The sequence below is a fragment of the Camelus bactrianus genome, chromosome 30, assembly GCF_048773025.1.
Source record: "Camelus bactrianus isolate YW-2024 breed Bactrian camel chromosome 30, ASM4877302v1, whole genome shotgun sequence".
NCBI classification, from domain to species: Eukaryota; Metazoa; Chordata; class Mammalia; order Artiodactyla; family Camelidae; genus Camelus; species Camelus bactrianus.
This window is the reverse complement of record NC_133568.1, coordinates 11,097,240-11,124,426: the sequence shown is the minus strand read 5'-3', so window position 1 is coordinate 11,124,426 and position 27,187 is coordinate 11,097,240. Positions and strand designations below refer to the sequence as shown.

The 27,187-nt window shown below is 43.7% G+C and overlaps 1 long non-coding RNA gene across 1 annotated transcript in view; it reads right to left on the bottom strand.

The window, feature by feature from the left end:
* The window catches only part of LOC123618653 (uncharacterized), a 129,958-nt gene that overhangs the window by 75,197 nt on the left and 27,574 nt on the right, over positions 1-27,187 (bottom strand). The gene's annotated exons all lie outside the window — the stretch shown is intronic.

Sequence of the window (27,187 nt, the reverse complement as noted above, 5' to 3'; positions counted from 1 at the left end):
AGTTTATACTATATAGCACAGGGAACTATATTCAATATTTTATACTAACCTATAATGAAAAAAATATGAAAATGAATATATATGTATATGTATGACTGAACTATTAGGCTGTACACCAGAAATTGATACAACATTGTAAGCTGAATGTACTTCAATTAAAAAAAAAACAAACAATTAGGTGACACTCCGGGCTCTGGGTTAAGTCCTCCCCTTTAGAAGGGGGCCACTCTCAATCCACCAGCTTCCCTGGCATCAGCCTGGCCCCATCACTTTGGGGTTTCCAGACCCTGAGCAGAAGAAAGAGCAGAATATCAGTTGCCACCCATTCCAGAGAAAACCCAAGACTCACACATTTTTTTCCTTTTCAGCCTTTCTCTTACAGTAAATGTTGGGCCCAGGGGAAAATAAAACCTAAAAATGATTTTCTAAGTTCTCATTTTTGTTCTTCATAAAAATTTCCATCCAGACCACAGTTTAAATAAGCCCAACTGTTTCCAAGGAAACAGGCTGAAAAACTGGAAACACCCTCCCCACCCCAAGATGCACAAATTCTAGTGACAAGCACCCAGCCTCTCCCTAACAGTCTGAGTCACCAGTGTTTCGGGTGGCTGGGCTGGAAAACACCATCTGGTAGAGGACTCTGTGGTTTGGCTGACTTGCATGTGTACAACTTTCATTCTCCAAAAAAAAAAAAAAAAAAAAAAGGAAAAGAAAAAAGACTTTCACAATATAAGAGAGTGGGAGGTATAGACAAATGCTCCAAAAAGAAAAGAAAAAAAGATATTGAAAATCCACAGAAGCAAATAACTACCTGTGGTGGTCTTGGGGCACCTAGTCCAGGAAGATTCTCCTAGTTTCAAAAGTAGTTGTCCTTCAGTGTTCAAATGAATGACTTTTGTTTTCTCCTCTCGGTAGGCCAAAATTTCCTTTGCATTCCTTTAAATCACCTGACTACCCAGTTCTCCTTTCCCAGGGTGGCTTTGCCCAGGGAATTGAGTCCAGCCAGGTACCTGGAAGGGGAGTCAATGACCCAGAGCTATTGTCACAGAGGTGTGTGAGGATGGGTGGGAACAGGCTGGTCTCTCATATATGGTAAATGAGAACAAGGTAACCCCAAATCCCATCATCCAGAAAGAACTACTATGACCACCTTTTAAACCCTTCTCTCAGTTCATACATTGTGCAGGTGGAGCTGCACACCTGCAAACATCTATCTACAGGACGTAGTTTGGGATAAAGGATGCTGTGTTCTGTTCAGCAATATGTGGTGAACATGTCTCAATATAAAGAATATATAAAGATCTGCATAAATGGTGACACTGAACAGTCACAATGGAAATCTTCCAGATTAGCTGTATCCATCTACAACCCTAACAACATGATATAGAAATTGACATTTCTAGACCTTGACCACACTAGGTTTTATCATTCTGATTAACCTTTGATAACCTAAAACTGGCCAAATAAATTCTAAAATTGAAATTGAAATTAGATTTGCCTGTCTCTGATTAACATTAAGTAAATAGATAACGATCATTATCTTTTCACGGCACTGATCAGTTGTACTTCTTCTTCCATGGTTTTCATGGTCTGTCTTCCATCATGTTTTCTATGGGATGCTGTGATACTGATTTACAATGAGAATGTGTTTTTGGTCTTTGTCCCCCGTTTTAAGCCCAGAGCTTCTAAAGCGCTTCTAATTTCCTAAGTGGTGAGAGAAGTCAAGTTGTTTTTGTCCTGTTAATGAAGCGACTTTTGGAATGCTCCTAGGATCACCTAAGGATGGAGGCTGGTTGCCAGGGAAACCCTGTGATTGGAGGGTTGGAACTTACAGTCCCACCCTTTGACCTTCGGGGAGGGGAGAGGGGCTAGAGGTTGAATTGATAGTCAATGTCCAGTGATCTAATGAAACCTCCATAAAAACCCAAAAGGATGGGATTCAGAGAGCTTCTTGGATAGTGAACAGGTGGAAATTCCAGAAAAGGGCACCTCAGAGAGCATGGAATTTCCACACCTTACATCTCTTCCATCTGGCTGTTCCTGAGTTACATCCTCTTAGAATGAAACTGGTGAAATGTTTCCAATTTCTGTGAGCTGCTCTGGCAAATTAATCAAGCTGAAAGAGGGAGTCGTCAAAAACTCCAATCTATAGCCATTCAGTCAGGAGAACAGGTGACAACCAGGACTTGCCTCTGACCTCTGAGTTGGAGGGGGCAGGGCAATCTCATAGGACTGAGCCCTTAACCCGTGAGATCTGGTGCTACCTCTGGGCATATAGTGCCAGAATTAAGTTGTAGGCTGGTGTCAGAGAAATCCTTGTTTGCATGGAGCAAAGGACAGAAATGACAAATAGTTTTGGGTAAATGAACTCTCTTTTTACTTAAAAAAAAAAAAGTTTTGAAATAATCACTGGCTAAAGGACCCAACAAACTAATCTGCTACTCTCACCATCTATTCTTCTGGAAATTTCACAGGAAGGCATGTATTTTGAATGTCAAATGAGGACAAAGTAGGATGATAAATAACCAAAATACCAGGAAAGCTGCTTCTCTTCTTTGAAGAGCAAAATAGTCTCAAAGGACAGTGTGCCACCCAGGGAGGGCAGCCAACTTCTCTCCAAGTCAATGGAACCTAGAATGAGCTCTCCATACCTGGTGTTTCAAAAGACACAAAGACCACTAAGACATGACGAAATTCATGACAGAGCAGCACGTGTTTGGAGCAGTTTCATTTTTTGAGCATTTTATATGTAAAATTGCTTGCTGGATTAAGATATATTTATTGGAGGAAAAGTACCCTAGAAGAAAAGTACGTGAGCCACATGGGAAAATCTTAACTTCCTTAGCCCCAGACACCATGTTCCAGAACTAATCCGTAAGTTGGAGCCTTGCTTTGGGAGCTGGCACTTTCCCAGGTGTTAGTTTTCTACTGCAAACAATGATTACACACTTAGCATTTAAAAGGACACGCACACTTACTATCTCAGTTACTGTGTGGGTCAGAGATCAATATAGGCATATCTCAGAGATATTTCAGGTTTGTTTCCAGACCACTGCAATAAAGCAAGTATCTCAGTAAATGGGGTCACACAAATTTCTTGATTTCCCAGTGCATACTAAAGTTGTTTACACTACATATTACCGAAGGCAAGTTCGTGTGTCCACTGCACCATGAGGCCAAAAAACTGAAACATCGGAGTTTGGAGCAGAGAAACGTTTATTGCAGGGCCGAGCAAGGAGGACAGGATGGCTCATGCCCAAGAAAACCCCCAACTCCCAGAAGAGTTTCAGCAAAGCTTATGTAAAGGCCAGGTAAGGAGGCGGGGTGTTGCAGGGTATGTGATCAGCTGTGCATAATTCTCTGATTGGTTGGTATTGCGAGAACGGGGCAGTCAACACTATCAACCCTGAGGGGCCAGAAGGTCTGGGGTCATGTGCTCACAATCAAGTAGTCAATTACTCCATTTTGACTTTCAAATGCATTCCTCTCCTCAAGGGGAAAGCAGATGTACAATGCCTGTCCAAAAGGCCATAAAACAGGCCACTTCAGTCAGTAAGTTTAAGTTAAACTATGTATAAGCCACAGTGACTTCCCCATACCTCAATATGTGCAGATTTTTCCATCATTTCCCCTTTGGATTATAAACTTTTCGATAGAAAGCATTGATGATCAAAATATTCATCTCTCTATGCAGGGCTGATGGCTCCTACCCCAGGTTCAGATCATGCCCCTTGGTGCTAGGCCTGCTTTATATTTGCCTAGTTCCCCACGTCAGGGGGGAAAACTATTCAGATATCAGGAACAGACTCAAAGGTATGTTAATGGGGAAACACATTATTGGCCATACATTTTATCACTTATACCCAACTGTTACACAAGCATTCTACACGTGCTTTGAGCAACAGAAATAGAGCAAGCCTTATTACACATCATTTAGTTATACTTTGTGACAACTCCATTAGAGAATTCTCCTTCTAAACATTGGTGGTAACAGTGTGGTTGGAAGTAAAACAGTAACTTTCAATATTAATAGGGAGAGAAACATCTGATAAACAATTCAATTAGAAAATAGATTATAAGCCAGTAATCTTTTAGACAAAACCAAAAACTTATAACCATATTCACCAGTTAACTCACTCCTATGCAATTAGGCCTTTTGACTAATACTTTTATGAAATCAGTTTTCATTAGGGTTTAACTGTATTACCCAGTTCAGCAGTATGATTTAAGAGAAACCAGTACTTGTCAAAAAGTTCTTTTTATGAATCTTATTGAAGATGAAGTAGTTTTGCAAAGCACCAGCTTAACTGTCTATGAATGACAAAAGACTGAAAATGGCAAGGTTAACGATCTGGTTACAACGTTTTTGACAAAGAAGCTCAATCATGTCGCTGTGGCATATGACATATTAAGATAACTAGACTAGAACTAGAATTATGTCCAGGACAACTAGAATTACCACTGATAGCATTATACCAGGATGTATCTAAATTTCAGAAACTTTATATAATTTCCAGAATGCCAATATTAACAACATTTACCCGTACCATTAAGTCTGAGGAGGCTTCTCACTCATTTGACAATGCCATGTAATTTAACATACCAACCAACCCTAGCTGGTTTACTATTTTCCTTTGAGATGTCTTAGGGGTCCTCTGAAGCATCCCAAAGTTAGCTGAAGTCAAAAGAACTTTGATTAAAATCTGATAGGAAGTTTGTCAACAACATCAAAAAGTCTCACACAATTTGTTATCAGAAGCATCTGTTATCACAAGCAAGTGAACCTGATCTCTTAACAGAGAGGAAGCAAATCTGTCCTGCGTCAGTCTTCTTTTAATAACAAAATCCACGTACCTACTTAAATTTAATCTAATCTCAGCCTGACCATGCACAAAACCCCTTTTTTAGGGCTCCCTTTTTATGAACTTTCCACAACTTTCTATACTTGTATGACTTTGTCCCTCTTTTTTTTTTTTTAAATCTAGAAACAACCACCTTTAGAACAAAAAAATTTTTTTGACTCAAAACATATAACCAGCTTTTTTTACTGTATACTGAAATGTTTCCTTTATTTTTAGTAGCTTTAATGACATATATAAATTAGAATTCTCAACTCTTAAAACTTTAATTTCTAATGAAAACAAAAGTAAAGTAATTATGTACTGTATTTTACATTAGCATTCTGTAGATTGGCAAACACAAATATCAATTATAAGTTCTAAAAATATGCTTTTTATAGAAAATATCTGTGTATATTAAATATATAAAATATATAATATATATAATAAATATTTAATAAAATATATATAAATAAATATACAACGTATTTAATATTTAATAATAGTCCTAAACATTTTAGTTTCTCTGTGAAGAGAAGCCAATGTTCAGTACAAAATGTTCCAGTATCTTATTTTATTTGGGAATGACCTAAGCTATTCAACAAACTTTATTATTTAACTTAAATTAGCACAACTCTAAAATTAAGTTACTAAGTATCTGGAGAGATCATTTTTAAGTAGACATTCCTGAAACAGAATTATTTCCAAAGAGTCCACCCAAAGCTCTTATATTATTTGCATTTAATTTACTTATAAGAATTTTGTCATACCAAGCAATTCTCCAGTGAAGACATACAAATGGCCAACAGGCACATGAAAAAATGCTCAATATCACTAATTATCAGAGAAATGCAGATCAAAACTATAATGCGGTATCACCTCACACCAGTCAGAATGGCCATCATTCAAAAGTCCACAAAGAACAAATGCTGGAAAGGATGTGGATAAAAGGGAACCCTCCTGCACTGCTGGTGGGAATGTAATTTGGTGCAGCCATTATGGAAAATAGTATGGAGATTCCTCAAAAAACTAAAAATAGACTCACCATATGATCTAGCAATCGCACTTATGGGTATATATCCGGAGGGAACTCTAATTCAAAAAGATACATGCACCCCAATGTTCATAGCAGCACTATATACAATAGCCAAGACATAGAAGCAACCTAAATGTCCATCGACAGATGACTGGATAAAGAAATGTGGTATATTTATACAACGGAATACTACTCAACTATAAAAAAGAATAAAACAATGCCATTAGCAGCAACATGGATGTCCCTGGAGAATGTCATTCTAAGTGAAGTAAGCCAGAAAAAGAAAGAAAAAAAAAAGCACACTATGAACTCATCTATAAAATGGAAACAGACTTGCAGACAGATTAAGACAATCTTATGGTTACTGGGGAAAGGGATAAAATTGGGAGTTTGAGATTTGCAAATGTTAGCCCCTATATATAAAAATAGGTTTTAAAAGTTTCTTCTGTATAGCACAGGGAACTGTATTCAATATCTTGTAATTACCTTTAATTAAAACGAATCTGGAAATGAATATATGTATGTATATGCATGACTGGGACATTGTGCTCTACACCAGAAATTGACACTTTGTAACTGACTGTACTCTAATAAAAAAAAAAATTAAGAATTTTGCCATACCAAGTTGACGGAATTTTTTTCTGACAAATTCTGCAACAAAAACAACATGAACCTATTGACCTTCAGTAAACCTAGGTACAATAAAAGACATGTCTCTGTTGATTATATCAACAAGCTTAAGCTAGCTTTAATACCAGATATTAATTTAATATTGAATATTTCCTAGATCACATGACCCTAAAATTTGTTGTCTAACTTCTCTTAGACCTAGAAGTATTTAATTTGTAAGTGCTTACTTTTAAGTCAGTTAAATAGAGCTCTTTTACATGTTAACTTTTACCTACAGACAGAAGCAGAGATCTCAGTTTTTCTGCCAAAGTTCAAAAAAAAATTTTTTTCCTAGAGAATTCAGGTAGATCATTTACATCTCATATTCACATGCCTCACTTTCAGCAAAACTTGGAAGACAGAACAAGATTTGGACTCAGATACCAAGACACTCACACACACATACACATGCAAGATAAAAGCCAAGTTGCAAAAGCCCCACTCTGATATAACAGCAGAGCCAGGAGGGCCATTGTTCTGATCTCAGGGAGTCCTGAGGTCACACAGTGTTACAGTAAAAATATCATTTTCTTTCATTTATGGGAGCATAGCTGAAGATCTCTTAGTTTTAGAAAACATCACTCTAGGGGGACTATATATAAGATGGAACAGAACTCTGATCTTCCATACTGAATTATTCACGGCTGATGTTATCAAATGTCACGCAAACAACAACTTTGAATGGTCTCTCAGGGTCCCAGTTCCCTAGTCCCAAGAGGGAGATTCCTAACCAAGGCCTCATCAGTTCAAAAGGGGAGACCCCCAACCAACGCCCCATCAGAAAGAAAGCTGAATGAAAGACCAAGGCTAGAAAGGGGAAATCCCGACCAGCTCCACCACCACAGGTGAGGCCAACACAATAGGGATGGGTGCCGTGGTGTCATCACACGGGGTCCCCATTACTCAGAGACGTCTCAACTGGCCAATGAAAGTTCTGACACACATACAAACAACAAACATCTTCCCACAAACAAAAGCTCAAACAAGGTGTGGCCCCAAAATTCCACTTTCACTTCCAGACAGAGACCTCCAAAAAGACTGGCCCAACTCTCAAAAGAGAACAGACCCAGAGTGGCTCCCAAAGAGCCCAGAATGGCTCTCTCCGTGCAAGGGAAGGAGCCCAGGTGGAGCAGGTGGAATTTTCCCATCCTGGGTGAGCCGGAGTGGCTCACCCCCAAGACCATACACACAAAAACACAAACAACAAATAAGCTACGGTCACATACACAGACCATCAGAGGAGGCGTAGTCCAAAAATTCCACTTCCACTCCCAAACGGAGGCCTCCAAACGGATGGGCCCAGAGAACAGACCCAGAGTGGGTTGCGAGGAACCCACAGCAGCTCACTTCCTGGTGGGAAGAAGTCCAGACAGAGTGGAGAGAATTCCCAGCCTGTGAGAGCTGGAGCTACTCACCCCCAGGTGACTCCAAACGTGGACCGGAGCTCCAGACGTTTCTAGCTCCAGACAGCCTTGTACTGCGGGGCGGCGGGTGCCTGTCCAGGAGCGTCCCTCCCAATTCCAGGAGGGAAGTGAGCTCCAGCAGCTGCTGGGACCCAGGGAAGGGGCTGCCCCCTGCTGCGGTCAACCTGCCACGGGCGCAGACTCCTGCGCTGGCTCGCCAAAATTGTTACCGAAGGCAAGTGTGTGTACCTGATGCACCAGGAGGCCAAACAAACCCCGAACTCCCTGAAGCGTTTCAGCAAAGCTTAATTAAAGGCCAAGTAAGGGAGGAGGGTGGATGGTCGCAGGGTAGCAGGGTACATGATCAGCTGTGCACAATTCTCTGATTGGCTGACTTTGCGATAAAAGAGTGGTCAACACTGTCAACCCCGAGGCACCAGAATGTGTAAGTCCATGTGCTCTCAATCAAGTAGTTAATTTTTTCCTTCTGGTAGTGGTTTGAAGCATCTGGAAAACTCAGGGAATATACATGAGATACTATTCTCTGGGTACTTCGGAGAGGAGCTACAGCAGAGGATATAGGGGAGGGGTCTGTCCTGGGAAGCCTCACAGGGTCTTGCTCAGTTACATACACAGTAGTCTATTAATTGTGCAATAACGTTATATCTAAAAACACAATGTACATACCTTAATTAAAAAACACTTTATTGCTAAAAGTTAATAACCATCATCTGATAACACAGGGCTGCCACAAACATTCAATTTGTAAAACATGCAATATCTACAAAGCACAATAAAATGAAGTACAGCTTAGCTTTTCTGCTCAAGATCTCACAAGGCTGCAGTAAAGTCAGATGGGGCTGCTGCACAGTCACCTGAGACCAGGGGCCCTTTTCCAAGTGCATGTGGTTGTTGGCAGATTCAGTTTCTTGTGGTTATAGAACTGAGGCCTTTAGCTCCTCAGTACCACCCATGGTTATTGCCATGTGACCCTCTCCATAAGTGGTTTACAGCATGGCAGCTTACCTCTTCAAGATCAGCAGCAGAATCTGTGTATGTACATATGTATATACGTATGTATGTATGTATGTATGTATGTATGTATGTATGTATGTATGTTTGTATCATCTATCTACTTGTAACGTAATCTTGGAAGTGACATCCCATCACCATTGCCATATTCTACTGGTTAGAAGCAAGTCACAGGTCCTGCCAACACTCAAAAGGAAGGGATTAAACAGTATGAGAACAAAGGAGCCATTCTAGGGTTTGTCTGTCATACCAGGCTTGTGATCCCCCAGCCCAGAGTTTCCCAAAGGGTATGTCTAAAATACTAGTTTTGCAAAAATTACTTTAAAAAAATTCATACCTCAAGTTTACAAGTTTGGAATTGCTGCATTGTGCATATCTCTCCCCTTCTTAGAGATTTAAAATACACACAAGCATATTAAATGTACTGAGAAGTCTTGGCTATCGGTCATGACTACATTCAACCAGAGAGCTTTTCTGTTTTAAGACAAGAAGCCTAGAGAGAGGTGGTTGTGACCTTGGTTCAATGGACTAGTTGTGCCAGAGCAGATGTCACTGAAATTTTCTTGGTCTTCCCTCACAATGACAGAATAGCTGCTGCAGTTCCAGCCATCACATTTGTATTTATAGTATGTAGGAGGAAGAAGGGAAAAATCCCAGGTTGGCCCTCTGTTTCATTTATTATGAAAGCAGAAGCTTTCTTAGAATCCCTCAACTTCTACCCTCCTAGGCTTCCATTTATACTCATGGGTTAGAACAGAATCATATGCTCACCACTATCTGCAAGGAAGACAGGAAGTGAATAACAAATTCTAGCATTGGTAGTGAAAAATGGGAAGGTAGAGGGGGTTGGGAGAGAAGTTGGGGGTAGCCAATTAACAGTGTCTGCCACACACAGCCTTAAAGAAATGGACTTAACTTTTCCACTTGGAGTTCTGACATCTAACCATAGAAACACACTTTCAGAAATACTGCTGAAGCCAAAATCTCTTGGAGTAACAGTACCAGGAAGGTGCCTAAACTTTTGGCATGGATACCTGACATCAAAGTCTTCTCTCGTTCTCCCCATTCTTGAGAACAGCTTTTGGTCTCAACCATGCGGGTGAAGAGTAGGCTTCCTGGATGCTGAAACTTATGCCACAGCTGCCACTCTGCCATGTTCTAAAATCTTTCTAGGGAAGCCAACCTTCCTTTCCCACCAGTTCTTCAACAGGGTCAGGTGGAATTAGGATCTCCTTAGCGGCACAGCCTTCTGCCCTCTTAACTTTGAAGCACAATGACACCCAAACCCTACAAGCCCAGCATCTCTAACTCCTGTGCCACAGTCAAGCAAGGCTCCCCAGCCAAGAGCCACATCCTGTTGCCAGGAAAGGCACAGAGCTACTTACTGAGCAGGAAACTGGCCCTGAGCCCAGCTGTCCAGCTGCTAATAACAACCTCTTTTCAAACTCCTTCTTTCCTTCACTTCCACTTCCCGGTTTCTCTCTTAGTTCGTCTAACCCAAAATGGGTGCCAAGAAGTCTCACCAGTCTCTTTCTTGATTTTACATTTCCAATGAGATCAACTTCTCTTTATCCCCTCCAGCTGTAACCACACATTTTGTTTGGCAACTGCACAGATTTCTCTGGAGTACACTTGGCATATTTAATTACCTCCGTAGTTCCCCTCTACCAGAGGAGCTATCAAAGGGTGCATACACTTGGCATATTTACATGTCTGCAGCCTTCCAGGTATCATCAGTGTGATGGGGCAGTATGGTCTTAGAGATCTGGAGCGGGTATCCAGCTCTACCCTAACCGGCATGGGACCCTCTGCATTAAGAAGGACCTAGGGTGGGGCGCCTAGTCCTCCAGCCTGAGCAGGATTTTGATGGGAATCATCGGACTGAAAGAGCATTTCAAGAGCTCTCGCAGCCGATTTCACTTGGGGGAGATTTCAGTGCTCTGAAAAATCCACATTTCTGAGCCTGAACACAGTGGTGCACTGTCTTCATTTTTCAGGTAAGAAAGATAAGGCTTCCAAAACCCACAGTTAGAATAATCAGAACCCAGTGGTTTTGTTGTTTTGTATTACCAGTCCCCATCCATGGGAAGGGCTCACTCATTCATTCCTGCATTTATTCACAAACTGACTCATTTAACATACATTGATTGAATGCCTGCTACAAACTAGGTACTGTGCTAGGCCTCGAAGACAGAAAAATGAAAATACACAGCTCCTGTTTCAAGGATCTCACAAACCAGAGGGGAGATGTCCCTGCCACCAATAACAACACAATCTAAGGATGACTGTGATGTTAGGGTAGCAGGTGGCTTTTGGGTGGTTCCGGCAGTTAGGCAGGAGTTGTCCAGCTGGGCTAGATCCTTCCAGAAGGGCCTTGACAGCATCTTGGGGCATGGATACTGTCATTCTAAATAGAACCCTCAGTGGGTGACAGGGCTGACTGCTATTGACGGTAGCCTTCAGTGGCAGCAGAGAAAAGGACTGTCTGAGCTTTGCTGGCCTGGGCCATCCGGAGGCTCCTGTTTTCTCAGTTTCAACACTTTTCTGCCTTCTTCCCCTCCCTCCACAGAGTGCATATAAAGTCTCTCTCTGCCTCCTTTGTTCTCTGCGCTGTCTTCATGCTCAAGTCTCTATGTGAGGCAAGGGGGGTCCAGGCAGGTCTAGGGCCACGCTGCCCAGGTTTGTGTAGAGCTTGAGGGGACACACATCTGGTGACATGGTTCTCACCCTGACCAGTCACTGTGGCTGGGAAATGAGGTGTGCTGATTTCATAGCTGTAAGGTAGAATGTTCGGCCGGTCTACAGGTACCGTCCTCATGGGAACTCATGTACATAGCTCACTGGTACAAACTGGCCCTGTGCAAGTTTAAGTCAGGTGTTGGGGTTGAAAGTAATGGATTAGGCACCCCAGCGCTGCCAGTAATTAGTCTGTGAATGGGGCAAGTCACATCACACAACTTCCTAGACTGAAATTTCCTTTTCTGTAAAATGGTCTCCACGGACCCTCCAGCTCCAGTGCTCGCTCTTCAGTGCTCTCTCTTGGGTAAACTACCTGCCAATTCCAACCTTATGGCAACAACACCCTGGAGCCCTGTCCACCCTGATCCCTACTCCAGGCGCAGCCCTGGTGGACCCTGGAGCCGTTCCCACCTCCAGGCAGGCACCCTGTCTGACCCCTGCAGTGCTTGCACTGGTCTTGGGGTTTGCCCCTCTGGTTCCCAGGAGCTGCTGCCACCCCAGGGCCCTGAGCGCTGGGGAGCCAAGTTCCGCAGGGAGAACTTTCAGACCAAGGAGGTTTGCTGATGTTTGTCTTCCCTACGGTGAGCAGAAGCTGAGTGCGGTTTCAAGGGATATGCAAAGTAGGTAGGCTCTAAATAGCTAAAAATGTTTCTTTGGATTATGTTTAAAGCAGTTAGATGTGTTAACAATTTGAGTTTGGCCCTAAGGCTTTGGGCTAACGGCCCTAGCTTGCTGTGAATCAAAAAACGTGGGGACATTTTAGGCTGGCTGATACACTAAGGCCATATTTGGCCTCTTTGTATAACAGTGAGATCCTGTGAAAAAATCTCCGGGACAAGCAGTTACCGGCAGACTAGGGCAGGTGTAAAGTCTCACTGGATGGTGTTGAAATTATTCTCAGTAAACTCAGCCCTCCTGGGATGGAGAAAGTTCTCACTGTGATTTTCCTTCAAGGAATTAAGTAAACAATAATCCTCTAAGTGTGAGTGGAACTTTATCCTTTTCCAAGCCCTTTCATATTTGATTCTTACAACACGCTCAGAAAGAATCAATAGGAAAGCTGGTGACATTCCTTCCCCTGCCACCAGCATTTAATGAGTGAAAACACAGGTTCAGACAGACTTGGGGACAGAGGACAGTAACAGCCAGGACTGAAATCAGGCCTCCTAAACTCCTGCCCGTTCTATCTGCCAGACTGCTAAGGGTGCAGCTGGAAGTCAAGATTGTTCTTTCCTGCCTGGGGTTCCTGCCTTGCACAGAGGCACAGACTGACAAAGATTCACCCCATGACCTTAGACCATTTTGCTCCCTTTTTTTCTTTTTGATGGAATGGGGACATTCTTAGAGAAGATGAAGAGAAAGTAGCAGGCTGGGTTCTACTTTGTTTCAACAAAGATCTCAGCTGGGTGGTCCTTAAAAGTCAGTTAGGCATTTTGTAGGTGGGGGAAACTGAGGACCAAGAGAGGAAGCATCCTGCCCGCTGCAGCACAGCTCAGGGCCTTGTCCTCGGAGGCCACACTCCAGCCCTTTAGCCCTACGGGGCACCAGCTTGCCTCACCTTCCCCTGAATCAGAATCTAGTGCTGAGAACAAAGCCTCATGGAGGAGGTTACCCATCAAAATTCCAGTGGCAGTAAGGGGCCGGTCAGCCTCCCTGTTTTCAAGGCATGTTCCCTCAGCAGTCTGTACCCCTCCATCTAACCCCCTCAGCATCAGAACAGACTGCCCACAAGGGGCTGACTTCCCTGCCCCACAGGAGTTTAGGGTCACAGCTACTTTCCCCAGGAACGTCTTCATTGCTCCAAATTCTTTCACCTTCACTGGGTAGTGACTCTCCACGGGTGGCCTCAGGTTCTGAGGCTGGAGATGCCCTAAATTCTCTACTGGGAGGGACTCCTTGCCCTGTTGAGGCCCAGGTTCAACTCTGATAGCTACTGCCTTCAGCGGGCAGTGGATCCAGGCTGTGATCATTTCATAGTTAAGTCACTGATTCAACAGAGTAAGGTAGATTCTGCTTTACCCTTGGCCAGAGAGGGAAGACCTCTGTCAAGCAGACTGGGCAGATTCCCAGCCACCTACTTTTGGGGCCCTTGTGAGTGCCAACAGATCAGGGTTTTCCACCTAAATGCCCAGAGCTCCCCAAGGATATTCACTCTGGCCTAGCATTGCCACCATCTTGAGTGGCCACCCATTTCCACAACTGTCCTGGTTTTAGGACTGAAAGTTCCACATCCCAGGAAACTCCTCAGTCCTGAGCAAACCAGGACATTGGTCTCTATACCACCCCCAACCCCCTCACTCACAGTGGTCAGTCAGCTCTGGGCCAGATCTCAGAACCCACCCTTGGGTTTTGGTTATTACTCCAAACAACAGGTCAGGTGAGAGTAAGGATCTACAAGGTTGTGCCCCATGCCCAGTCAGGGAAACAAGGCTCACTTATTATTTGAGCAGACAAGGAGGAACTTTGTGAGTAAAATAGGACAAAACAATAGCCAGGGAAAATAATAATAATAATATTAGTAGGATTCAGTCCTAAGAAGCACCAAGGTCAACACAGGGGCTTTGTGTATATTACTGCATTTACTCTTCACTCCAGACTATGAGGTAGGAATGTCCATGCTCATTCTGCAGAGGGGGATGTGGAGTTCAGAGACATTAATTAGCCGAAGGTCGCCTGGTCAGCACAAGCTCTTTCAACCACGTCCCCCTGGCCCAGGAGACAAGACACCTGACTCTCATCCCAGCCCTTTCGTTAACGAATTGTGTGACCTTGGGCAAGTGCCTTGGAACCATGAGCCTCGGCCTCATTGAACAGTGTGCTCTAAGCAGGTGCTCTCAAGGCCTTTCAGGGGTCTGACTTTGATAACACGTGGGCTCTGGGCTCAGCCAGGGTTGAGCGTGAAGGTCAACTCTGTCACTTACAACACATGTGGCCCTGGACAAGTTGCTTGACCTGCTTCTACCTGTAAAACCACGATACTATCTTAGGCAGTTTGTGGTAAGGGTTAAATGGAAACGTCCATGTAAGTTCAGCACCGACTGGTGTATATTGACTTAAAACCAAAAACCAGCTATTATTGTTCTGGCTGTGGTTACTCCAAGCCCCTTTCACTAAGCCCTCAGAACTTCGATATTGTCCCAAATACAGTGTATGCAAAGATATTAGAGATGGCCTCTTTACTCTTTTTCTCAAATGTTTCTAGAAAACAGAAAAGTTGTGTCCACGGTAACCAGTGGGAGGTGGCCAGCAGAGGTGGAGGGAGAAAAGATGGCTCAGAAATGGCCCTGAAAATGTGAGCGTGCGGTAACCATGGCCACCCCCTTTCCAGACAGTTGTCATGCATGAACCCGTGAATCCTGCCTTCTAGGATTTCACAGAACTGAGGCCACATGTCTTCACATAGGCCGTGCCCTCCTTGGTCTGCCTTGGGACCCCCCTGCCAGGCCCAAGTCTTAACATCCAAACCAGGAAGGAATGAGCTGCTATGATGGAAGGTGAGAGTTTTACTGCAGGATTAAGCAGCCGTTGCACATTTTCAATCACATCAGGACTGACATCCCCAGGAGTGACCAGTCAGCTCATTTCAATGAGGTGTGGATGTAGTGGCCAGTTTTTTAGGGGCAGACACTCATGTGCAGATTTTGCTGGCTATCCTGAGACTGTCTTTCTCATTTTCCTAACCTCTTCCAAACTCCACAGTTTCAGGAAGCCCTGCACACTGCCAGGGGCTGAGGAGAAGCCAGGAGGCCACGGTGGTGGCAACGTGCTCCAGCATCAACGGACCCAAGAAATTGCTGGCGGCGGCCCTGGGTCTGCTCCCTTCCAATAGGAGAAAGACCAGTGTTCCTCCAGCATCAGGAGATCATCTCAGCCAATGCGAGGCCAGACCAGTGACTCACCCACAGTGTGTGGTTTCTCCAGCAGATGTTCCCAGACCACAAGAAAGGCTGGCAGAGTATTACTATATGGTTTACTGTTCCCTCCTTTGTTAAATTCCTAATATAAGGAAGTGGGGGCTGGGTATTGAAGGAAGCATCGTTTTACAGCCCTGCCCCCTCTCCCTGGCAGCTCAGGTTTTGCTGGCCCTCTCAGGTGACAGGAGACTGGAGGGCTTCCCAGGAGCAAATCTAGGGTCTCCCCTCCACTTGCTTCTCCATCTAGGATGTTAATTTCACTGGAATCTCTTTCGGTACAGTATATGGGGCCACAGGAGGAGGGGAGTAAGTCCCCAGCAACTTGCCTATACCCCTCCAGGCCCCTGGGAGGCCTCCTGAGGGCACCCAGCTCTCTGTCAGCACCCAGGGACCTGAACCAACCTCCAACCTCCAAACTCTGGGATGGAGACTGAGCCAGGAAAGGTGGGTTAAACCAGGAATTAGAATGAACTTTCTTTCCTCTACTTCAAGATACATTTTATAAGTTTTTAAAATTATTTTCTATTTTCTTATTAAAATGTCAAACATTAAAAAAAAATAGAAAAGTACGGTGCAAATCCATATACCCCTCGCTCAGCTTGAATTATTATCCACACTGAGCATTTGTGAAATTGAGATACATTTATAGTCAGTAGGTATATTTAATGTAGTGCTCCTCTCCCCTGCCAAAGCTATTATTAAACTAATGAGATGTCTAACAACTGGGTAAGGAGGAACAGGTCGATGCAAATGAACAAGGAAGAAAATCAAACAGGAAACAACCTTGCCCTTGAGCAAGTTTCCCTGCATTTTTACTGCCCAAGATCCTTTTTGCTATTTCCTTTCCATTGGCCTTGGTTCTTGAAGGTTTTTATCTACCAAATTCCATCTATTATTAATGTTTCCTCCATTTTAAAATAATTGAAAACTAATAGCACTTTTTATACCAAAGTGATTAGCAGCATTATGCACAATAGCCAAAAGGTGGAAGCAACCTAAGTGTCCACTGAGGGATGAATGGATAAACTAAGTGCAGTTTAGTTTCTGTTCCATGCAATGGAATATTATTCAGTCTTAAAAAGGAAGGAAATTCTGACAAAAGAGACAACACAGATGAACCTTGAAGACACTGTGCCACGTGAAATAAGCCAGATGCAAAAGGACAAATAGTGTGTGATTTCACTTAGATGAGGTTCCTAGCATAATCAACTTCATAGAGGCAGAGGGTGGGGTAGGGGTTACCAGGGGCAGGGGGCAGAGGACAATGGGGAATCACTGGATGAGGAGTTTCTGTTTAGGGTGGTGGAAAAGTTCTGGAATTGGATAGTGGTAATAGGTATACAATGGTGTGAATGTACTTAATGCTACTGAACTGTAAACTTAAAAAAGGTGAAAACGGTAAATTCTATGTTATGTCTGTTTTACCACAATACATTTTTTTAAAGGTAAAATTATTAAGGATTCAAGATGGTGACAACAGAGCATTTAAACCAAGCATGGTCCTTTCCATCTCCTGCTGTAGGCCTTGTTTTCCCTCTAATGAAAGTAATGCCTTTCACCTGTCCTACCTGTCTTCCTGTTCGTGCAAGAATCAAATGAGAAAATGCCACATCCTGGTTCCTGGGTAAATATCAAGGCGATGCAAATGAGAGCCACTGAGATCAAAGTGCGGATGGTACAGGGAGGTGGCCCGGTGTGCTTCCGCCCTTTACAGGTGCCACCTGCTCTGGACCGAGTGTTGGAGGTGAAGGAGTCAGAGCAGAAATGCTGATAAGCAGCAGTGATCAGCAGATCAAACGCCACCTCCCTCCTGGAAAGGACCCAGGTCTCCTCCTTGGTGAATTACTATAAGAAAGGAAGGTCCTCTCAACTTGCAGACTTTGTTTTTCTTTTCTTCTTTCTTTTTTTTGTTAATGGAGGTACAAATTTTTTTTTTTATTTTGTTAATGGAGGTACTGGGGATTGAACGCAGGACCTCATGCATGCTAAGCATGCGCTCTGCCCCTGAGCTCTATCCCACAACCCCTGGACTTTGTTTTTCATCCTCTACTTAGGGACATTAGCTCTGCCAGCTGTCATAGTGCTGCCCTCCTGCCATTCTACCAGCATTCCTCCAGGTACCTAGCGTGGGCCAAAAGGTGGCAAAAACTTAGCAATGGCTGTGAGAAAGGTCAGAGTCACATCTGTAGCCTCCCAAGTTGCAGGGATTGAGGCCTCTTGGCTCCAGTTTATCTTTCCTCCTTTATTTCCCCCAGACTTCCTGTGTATTTAGACTTACTTTCATCAGGAAAATTCACTATATAAATACAAACAAAAAACCAACAAAGGTCAAGTGCAAGACACTGATAGTTCTTGTCTTAAATGGCCAAATGCAGAAATACACAAATTCTCACAGAACATAGCCATTGTTTGTATGTCAGAATAAAAAGACTCATCAAGGAGTCACTTCAGTCAAATTACCTTAATCAAATCATGGCCTCTGAGCCCTAGTTTCTTCCTGTGTCAATGGAGATGTCAACTTTGAAAGCCAATTTTATTTGGTGGAGACCCCACAGGGAAGACACAGACGCTGTTCCTGAGCACATTTAACTTACGGGAATTTAAACCTAACCTCTAGGCATCACTCCTCTTGCACCACTTATGGCCAACAGCATGGAGGCTATCGGGTCTGGAACAGGGCTGGCGAGATCTGTGGAATGAACGTCTGGATCATTTGAGAAGGTTCCTGATCAGTGGCAGAGAAAGTGGAGCTGTTTGCAAGTGGCCAGGCAGGTGTGTGATGGTTTTGCCAAGGTCCTTAAAGAAGCAATGAAATAATAAATTAAAGGTCCTGGAGAAGTCTTGACTAACAATGACAGAAACTGATAACAGGCTATACACACTAAACCATGTGTGGTGTAATTGTGGGGAAATTTAAGGGGTTTTCAAAGGTAATTTTCAACTTTCCTTCTCACTTTAGGACAAGCTATGACTCCATGATGGTAGGAATGACCTACGCTAATCTCCTTGGTCTTCCAGCCTGTGTTATGTTCTCTCAGTAACCTCTAGGAATGGGGATTAGATAGAGGCCATTTGTCTCCTTCCCCCAATTTCTTCCCATGGTGGCATGTTACAACGAAAGCCAGTCTTAGACCAAATTCTGCCAAAAGCAAGCCTTACATAGAAGCAGTCTACACAGCCTGTTCTTGTAAAGTCAGAGTGTGCCCACTTACACGAGATGCTCACTTGGAGGTGGGTACAATGACATTCTGATGGTAAGATCAGCAGACTGCAGTGTGAGTCAGGCAACAGACTGATGGTTCTTGGTAGCTGATCAGACAGAGCTGGAGGCATAATGGCATAAATGGCTGTTCCCTTGACTTCCCTTCCCCTCCACAATCTGAACAGAGAAGGAGCCTGCACATGAGCATCTCGGCAGCCCCTCCACAGTCTCCAGCCCTTTTCTGGCCCTGGCACCAGGGAGCCCATGTTTTCCCAGAGTCAGGAAGCCCCCGGGAAGTGCAGAGACTGACTCTGGCCCAGAGGAGCTTGGCAAGATGTTGTCCTGGGGTCAGGTCAAGTTTCTGAGAAAAAGCCTAGAACTGTGGGCTGTGGTTTTTCTCAGTATAAACCCGCCACTCCCCTTCTGACTATGGGGAGCACGGGAGCATCCTCTGGAGGACTGGACACAAGGATAGATACCATGGAAACCAGCAGTGGTATTGCCGGTGGCCTCTGTTCAGTCTCCTGTCCTCAAAAGACACAAGGATTAAAAAATGTGAAGCCTGGTTCCTACCCAATCAGAAACCATGACATGACGTGAAAACTCTTCACAAACAGATTTCTGAAGGCCTATTATGTGCCAGACACTTTGCAAGGTTCTAGGCTAACAGGAGAGAGGAAACCCACTTCGATGTTCTAAGCGCCCTCAAGGTGCTGCGTGAGCCCAGAGGAAGGAGTTTATAATTGCCTTGGGGAGCCAAGAAAGGTTTACAAAGGAGATGATGCCCAAGCCAGATCATGAAGGGCAGATTTGCCAGATAGAAAAGATGATGGACGGTCCCCACAGAAGGAATGGCAGGGCAAAGACCCTCAAAGGTGGGCTCTTCAAGCTTCCTTAACTGGATTGCAATCATATTGAGATTTTGAATAAGTGACTCTGAGGTCACTTTCCCCAAACGGAAATTTCCCAGTGCAGTAACATGCTCTTTCTGGGAACTCACAGGGGATTTCAATTATTTTTAAACTAATCAACCTCCTGCATTACCCCAGGAGGCTGAATGAGACTTTGAAAACAGTAAGACAAGAAAGGGTGCAGATGAGAGTTTTCCGGCTCAACTTCCACTTGGAGCAAAATTAGTTAAAATAAAAAAAAGTGTTATATCAAAAGCGACTCATTTCACTGAAATGCCTTGAGCTTTTGATCGCAAAGATAGCAAATCTCAGCCAAGAAGTCCAAGTGCTGACTTTGACTTTGGCTGCATTTTACATAGAGCTTCTCCCTGAATCAGGAATCTATGCACCAGAGCTAAGGGGAGATGGGGGAATTAGATGTGGAGAAAAAGCTACTGAGCACACTCTGCAAACAAGAAGCTCAATAAAGTGAAGACAGCCAAACTGCCCACATCCTTTCCAGAAAGTCTCTTTAAATTGTGTGGCTCAATTAACAGCTGTGTAGGGGCATGTCTAGAAACTGTCCCAAAGCCAAGCAAGTCTAAACTCAGCCAGAGTTGTGTCTTCACCATTACTCAGAAACAAGCAGGTCCCCCCACCTGCAAACTGCTCTTAACCTGTGCAGAGGCTGGCAGCTGACCAGCCCTACCTCGGTTTATTTAGACTACCTAGAAGCAAAGTAGCTGTGAATTGCTCAGAGGATTGAAACTTCCTTATCTTATATGCTAACTGTAGGACTCTCACCTCTCCTCTACCTCCTCACCTCCCCGACCCTTACACCTCTGTCTGGCCACCAACACAGGGAAGCAGCGCAGCCTCCAAGTTACTCTGGAGACTGCAGCTTGGGCAGAGAGTTCACGTCTCAGCGGTGAATGAGCGGTGATTTCGCCACCATCCAGAACCACTCCATGTGGTGAAGGGCAAAAACACCCACGTCAAGTTTGTTGAAAACTAGAAACATTTGAAGAGATAAGATATATGTGTGATGTTTTCCTGGTAGTCTATGTTTCCCTTTTCATTGCTGACATCTTTAAAATATTTTATTACTTAAAAATTCACAGAGCCACATGAAATGATGCCATTACAAATTATTAGTGATGTACAAATCAAAACCATGAGACACCACTTCATACCCTTTAGGATGGCTGTTGTTAAAAAAAATAATGGGAAAATAGCAAGTATTGGCGAGGAAGTCAAGAAGTTGGAACCCTTGTGCACTGCTGGTAGGTAAAATGTTGCAGCAGCTGTGGAAATGAGTATGGTGAGTCCTTAAAGAATTAAACATAGATGACCATATGATCCAGCAACTCCACTTCTGGGCACATACCCACAAGAACTGAAAGCAAGGTCTTGAAGAGATCTTTGTACATGAATGTTCATAGCAGCATTTTTCACAATAGCCAAAAGGTAGCAACAACCTAAATGTCCATGGGTGGATGAATGGATAAAAAAAATGTGGTCCATACATACAACAGAATATTATTCCATCTTAAAAGGGAATGGAATTCTGGCACATGGTACAACACGGATGAACCTTGAAAATACTGTGACAAGTGAAATAAGCCAGTCACAAAAGGACAGACACTGTATGATTCCATTTATATGAGGTACCTGAAATAGTCAAATTCACAGAGATGGGAAATGGAATGGTGGTTTCCAGGGCTGGGAGAGGTAATGGTTTAATTTTGTACAGAGTTTCTGTTTGGGATGATGAAAAAGTTTTAGAGACAGATGGTGGATGTGATAGTAACAACAAGACAGGTGTACTTAATGCTACTGAGCTGTACCCTTTGCCAATTTTATATTACATGTATTTTATCACAATAAAAGAAGTTGAAAAATTAATAATAAGAGAAAATTTTGCAGATCTCTTGGAAACAGTTAATTATAAAATATTTAAACAATATAGATAAAGCCAAAGTCGTATGCCCTCATCAGCTACTACCACTGTTTTCAGTCTGAGGAATTCCCCTGCAGACAGTTAGCTTATGGGCATTTCCAGTGATATGCAATGACATACAAAACTAGCATATTTCTAAGGTTTTATAATTTTACATAATTTTTGTCATATTCAGCATTGTGTCCAATCAAAGTAAATTCCACTCTGTCTCACTACATTTATTTCTGCCTTTATCATCAAACTTTATCATTTCTTCCTCTCCTTCATGTTTTCTAAGGCTTAAACTTTTCCTCCTTGCCTGATGATTCTAGGCCCAGGGGGTCTCCCCTTTCTTTAATTCCTAATGTTTTAGAGGCATAAAGGCTTTCAGAAAGTCTTTGGTGTGGCCTCAAAGTAGTACATGATCGCCCTTGCCCTACACTGCACTTGAATCATTACCCCATGGAACCGTGAACTTCCTGTGCATTTCCCAGTGAAAAGCACAGCACTAGGTGCTAACAGGTACCAGGAAAGAATTCAAAAGCAAAATAAAAAAATTTTAAAAATGAAATGAAATGAAATATAAAATAAAAAATTAAATAAATAAAATAAAAAATAAAATAAATAAAATAAAATAATCAAAGCAAAATCTTGTTGCTTGATGACTACTTTCCTACGGAATCTCTGAGTCCTGCCAGGCAGGCTCTTGGCAGAGAAAGAAGTAATGTCTGCCTTGCTTCTCTGTTTTCCACCTGGCAGCACAAGTGTGTTTTTTCCATTTCATTCCAATGTTTGGAAAATTTGTGAGCCAGCACCCTGCTCCATCTGCTGACCACACCGTCTGGTGACCCCTTTTCTGGAGAAATAGCTCTAGGGGACAGGTCCTCTGATGTTGTCCTCAGCAAGCTGCAGGAGGGAACAAGCCCTTCCAACAAGACGATTTAAACATTCATCAGTAATAAAACTCAGCCGGGGGTAGAAGTATGAGTTGAATATTTTATGAAAGGCTCATTAGCGGGAGTGCAGCCAGGCCTGCTGGCGAGGACATAGCCAGTTAGACTACGGGACTCTCACTTGCAGTCACTTGAAAATACAAAAGTACAGAATCTAATATGATTTGCCAGCAAAAAGGTCAAGGGGTTTTCTTAGGTGGCTTCCTGGAAACTTTAGAGCCTCTCACCTGGGTCATTGAATGGTACCAGGGCAGGGGTTGGGTCCAACATTGGTCACAAGGCTCTGGTAAGAACGAGGTCCCATGACTAGCTTTGGTGAGAATTTGATGAGGATTTCTGTGTTTTTTAAAGCTAGCTCTCCAAGATAGAACAATCTGGTGGTCTTTTGTTTTTCTTTTACAACTTTATTGAGGTATAATTAACATATAAATAAATTTTAAAGGTAGTTTGATCTGTTTCGTTATCACCTAAAAACTGTCACCTTAATCAAGATATGGAACATTCCCATCACTCTAAAGTTTCCTAGGGTCCTTTGGAATCATTCCCATTCCTATCCCAGGCAACCACGGATCTGCGTGTAGTCACTATAGGTTAGTTTGCGTTTTCTAGTTTCATACAAATGGAGTCATACAGGATATACTTTTGTTGGTTTGGCTTCCTTCATCTCAGCATCATGATTTTGAGATCCATTCATGTGGTTGCACATATCGATAGCTCACTCACTCCTTTTTGTTGCCTGGCAGTATTCCATTATACAAATAACATAATTTGTTCATCCATTCACTGGTTGGTGGACATTGCTGTTGTAGCCAGTTTGGGACTGTTACCAAAAAAGATGCAAGGAACATTTGTGTACAAGTTTTTGTTTAGACCTGTTTGCTTTTCTCTGGGTAAATACCAGGAGTATAATAATAGCTGGGTCATATTAATGGACCCCCAAAGGAGCCCTGGGGTTTCTGCTTAGCCTGGGAAGGGAGTGTGAGTAACAGGGTCCCAGTCCCATTCCAGAAGTTCTAAGGGTATCCTCACATAGTTGGCTTCTTCTGTCAGCTTTCCACTGAAGGAAGGTTTCCACAGCCAAGAAGAAAAAAGTTTGAAAATCCAACTCTCCTTCTAACTACCCCACAGATTATTTTATGGATAAAAAGAATGGAGTTTGCAACAAGCCCGCAGCCAAGGTTGGTAGACTAGATGTCTCTACACCTTCAGCGGCCTAAGACTTTAGGCTAGCGACCTTGGTATCTTCCCATTCAGGACCTCCACCTCCCTGGGGAGTGTGGAAGCTGCTAGAAGTATCAGGTTGGCATCAGATAGAATCATATCCCAAGTATGTGGACATTTTCTGTAGCAGCCCGTGAAGCCAGACAGCGGACAGTTTAGGCTGAGGGGTCAGGAGGTATTGCTGCAGGGATTTTCCACGGCTGCAAAGCGCTCTTCCAGGGAACCATACTTAGAGGCCCTTGAGTCAGGCTGAGCCAGACAATGCTGAAGGGGGAGGACTTGTTACCTAAGCCTGTGTGTCTCTCACATTCCAGGAAGGGGAGAAGGAGGGGCTGCTCTGGAGGCCCAACCTTACTTCACAAAAGGCCTTTCCTCCGGGCCACTCCAGCCTGGCAGACCACACCAGCGCCAAGTGTCCAGAAGAAGGGCTGAGCTAGTTTACCTCTGTCGGCCCAGGTGTTTAAGATGATTTGCATGTCTTCCTCTGGTCCCTGCCCTCAAACAGTTTACAGATGAGACAGGAGAGAGAGGCTGGATCATGTGGAGTCTTGAAGGCTCAGATTTGATCTCCGGAGCAAAGAGAGGCCACGGAAGGGTTTCCACGGGAAAGGCCTGATCATATTTCAATGTTGTTGAGCACACCTGGGAGTTAGGGAGGATGGTGATAACCCAGCTTTCCAGGATCAGCCTCTGGTTTCCCCATGACCAAATGAGGTTGAGTACAGAAGAGAGGTACAAGCATTTTGATATCAAAGCCAAGAGGTTAACATGATCGACACAGAAAACAAACTATGGTTACCAAAGGGGAAAGGGTGGGGAGGGATAAATTAGGGGTTGGGGATTAACAGACACGTATTATTTTATACAAAATAGATAAACACCAAAGACCTACTGTATAGCACATGGAACTACATTCAATTTCTTATAACATATAACGGAAGAGAATCTGAAAAAATTCTCTTATGTATGTATGTATATGGACAACTCAATCACTTTGCTGTACACCTGAAACTAACATTGTAAATCAACTACACTTCAATAAAAGAAAAAAAATTTTTAAGAAAAAAAAAGAGGTTAACGTGATCAATCCCAATTGGAGGATTCAGAGCAGACTTCCTGGAGGAGGTGGCATTTAAGCTGGGCCTTGAAGGGTGTGATGGTTTGGATGGGCAGAGGGGAGGAAGGAAGGTGGAGAAGCCTGGAAGTGGAAGGTTAGCCTCAGGAACAAGTGGTCCATCAGAGTGGCCTCCTGGCGGGGAGGAGGCAGAGAAGTAGGTTAGGACAGAACAGCACAGTGTATTAAATTGGCTGCCGAGGATCTGTGGCTTTTTGTTTAGGGAATGGTGGGCTCGAAGGTAAACCTTGCACACGCCCCCAGCAGGGATCTGGGGCCAGGCCAGCTGTCCAGGTGACACCAGGGTGTTGTTCATCTGTGAGAAGGTTCTGGAAAACTGACCCTTGCTAACATATCACATGCAGGTCCTTACTGGAGGTCATCTCTGAGGGGAGCAGAGAACTAACAGCCACTCAGCTGCGTGTTTTCCACTCCCCCATCCCTTGAATTCACGAAGATCAGGGTACAGGGTATAATGAATATTTATTGATGAATAAATGAATGAACAAGTGAATGAATGAGTGGATAAATATGTAACTGAAACCTTCACGAAAAGACTGTGTGTGTGTCTGCACGTGTGCCTGCGTGTTAAAGGAAGACGGCGCAATCCGACACTTAGTCTGGGGGTAATGGGGCTACCAGTGCTTCTGAGCAGAACTTCAGGGTTGTTATCCTGTGGCTCCATCTTCCTCATCAATTTCCCATACTCACTCCTCCACCCCCAGCCTCCCCCCACACAGGGCCATGGCCTAAATTCCCCGACACTGGGAAAGCCCCACTCCTGCCCTGGTACTGAGCCCACATTCCGAAGTTGCAAGGACTCCACTCTCTCGTGTGGGCAGCAAAAATCTCAGCAGAAAGCTTTCCACATCTCTCCAGCTGTGGTCCTCTTTTCCCTAAATTCTGCTCCCTACTGAGTCCACATGTGAAATCCACCAGCTAAAGCTTCAGCCCATCCCCAGCCATCCTATCTTTCCCCTCATCCTAAACGCCCTTGTGATTCCCCAGCTTGGTCCTTAAAAGCTCAGCTAAGTGCAGGCTGAGGACACAGGGGTACTGCCCTCTCCCTCAGCTTCCTCCCAAAGCTCGCACCCACACCTCTTGATCTCAGCAGGCAGCATAGAGCAGTGGTCTATCAGGCAGGACCAACATGGAATCCCACCTCTCCCTCGCATCTCTTCTGAACCTCATCTGTAAATGGGATTAGTGCTTACCTCACAGGATTATAAGACCCAAATGGCAATTCACTAGAGGAGAAGTGATTACCATTCAGTCCACAAACATGAGTGAGCAAAATGATTTCTTTTTCTTTTCCTTTAAAAAGTAATTCAACTCTGTCTCCCAGTTTCCATCCTAGGTGCAACAACCCGGAAAGAGTATTATTCCTACCACTACAAAGATTTCTTTTTAAGCTGGAAAAATGGCAAGTTGACAGCTTTTATTGGGCAACCAGCTAGAAAGAAATCCAAGAAGAAACAGGTGCCCACAGGGAGAGACAGGGAATGAGTGCTGACTTACCTGGAGCAGACAGCTACAGACAGTAAGAGTTCAGTTGGAATACTTAACAGACTAGTAGAGATGGTGTGTGGGCTGGCAACAAAGTGTGAAGCCCAAGGGGGAAATTTGCTTTTCTCTCTAGGCCCCCAGGTTGGGGAGAGTCCTTGAGAAAGCATCCCCTGCAATCCAGACCTGGGGAAAATGAACATCCACCACCATGAGAGGGACACAACACCTCACCCAGATGTTTCTCCCCCATCTCCCCTCTGGGACAAAAGCCTTAATCAGTGAGAGAAGGGGCAACAACACCATAGTCATAGGAGGAGCTATACAAGGATGCACAATTTAGAAACAATTTGAAGATAAATAACATGTTAACAAAACGTTTCCCCCCTAAAACATGATCCCTAAATTAGCGCAGTGACTAATTTCTATTGCCATCCTACACAGGCATTTAGATGATAAACAAGCTCAGTTTTAAGCACGTTTGTAACAGTCAAACAAATAAGAGATACATTAAGTGGCCATATTGGTATTCACGATGGTGACCTCTAGAGTTGTCCCATCCCAAGAACATACACACACATGAAACCAGAAAAAGGTCAAGGACATATACCACCTGTCTCTCAAAGGTTTCTGATAGTTACTACATGATAGTTTTGCTTACATCCCATTGGTCCAAACTTAGATCATGCCTGGTTGTATAAGAGACTGAGAAATAGTCTTTATTCTGGGTGCCC